Here is a 1,226-nt window from a genome sequence, read left to right as displayed (position 1 = left end):
ATATGAAAATTAATGTTGTTCACCATTGCCCAACGTCTTATTGTGACGAAGATTGTGTCAATATGAAAATCAACCATGGTCAACCATGCTTATTTTAGGGTTTATAATATTTATCTTAAGGTTTCATATTATTGGGTCAACCATGGTCCAACGCCACATTGTGACAAAGATTGTCTCAATATGAAAATCAACCATGGTCGACCATCGCCAACCATTGTCAATCATGGTCAACCATGATCCAATGTCACATTGTGACAAAGATTGTCCCAATATGAAAATCAACCATGGTCAATTATCGTCGACCATGGTCGAGCATGGTTAACCATGGTCCAACGTCGCATTGTGATAAAGATTTTTGAGAATAACAACAAGAAATGTTAAAAAAATCGTCAAGAAAAAAATCCTAATTTAATTTGTCCTTGAATTAAATTGGGAATAAATTGTACTTTCACATCTCATGACAACTTGTAATGGTTAGCTAAGTTAAATTGACTTAGTTAACTCAGTTAATTCAAGTTGGAAGTCTATCTAGATTCACCAGTAATTGGTTTCCTAAATTTTAGGGGCCAGGTTGAGTTCTTTTGAGTGTAATTATTTAATTTTAGTTTAACTGAGATAATTCAGTTTAACTGATTTAACTTCAGTTAAACTAGTTCCAACTAATGAGGAATTAGTGGGAGATCTAGTAGAGGTGTAACTGTAGTAGTGGGTTGTAACCAGCACTGCTCAACTAGTAAACTCAAGATTCACTCATAATTAACTCATGCATGTTAGATTATAGAAAGACCTAGTTTAGATTGTAGTTCATGGACAATTACTGTCAGTTGTAAAATCATCTAATTAAATAGATGGTGCACACAGTCAGAAGAAAGGCCTAAAATAAAATCATTCCTTAATTAGAAACTCACTAATTTTAATCATTCGAATTTCCTTTAAAAGGAGGAATGAAGGCAACACTTTTAATCATTGTTTTGGTGAGCACGAGTTGGTGAGACCAAGCAAAGGAGGCACAAGTTTTTGCATGGACCTTGTGAGAGAAAGGTATTGCAAAGAGAAGCTTGTGCACAAGTTGGTAGTGAGATAGATAGAGATAGTGCAGATGTTGCTCAGACTTCAGAAAAGCATTGTAATCTTCTCATATTTTCCTTATTAATGCAATATACAAATAGCAGGGTTTAAGTTGTGGCTTTCCCCAGAAAATCATCGTGTTGTGTGTGATTGAATTC

This window comes from Pinus tabuliformis, chromosome Q (genome assembly GCF_031772625.1).
Source record: "Pinus tabuliformis cultivar Carrire ecotype Pingquan chromosome Q, CPIR1, whole genome shotgun sequence".
Lineage (NCBI taxonomy): Eukaryota > Viridiplantae > Streptophyta > Pinopsida > Pinales > Pinaceae > Pinus > Pinus tabuliformis.
This window is presented reverse-complemented; position numbering follows the sequence as displayed.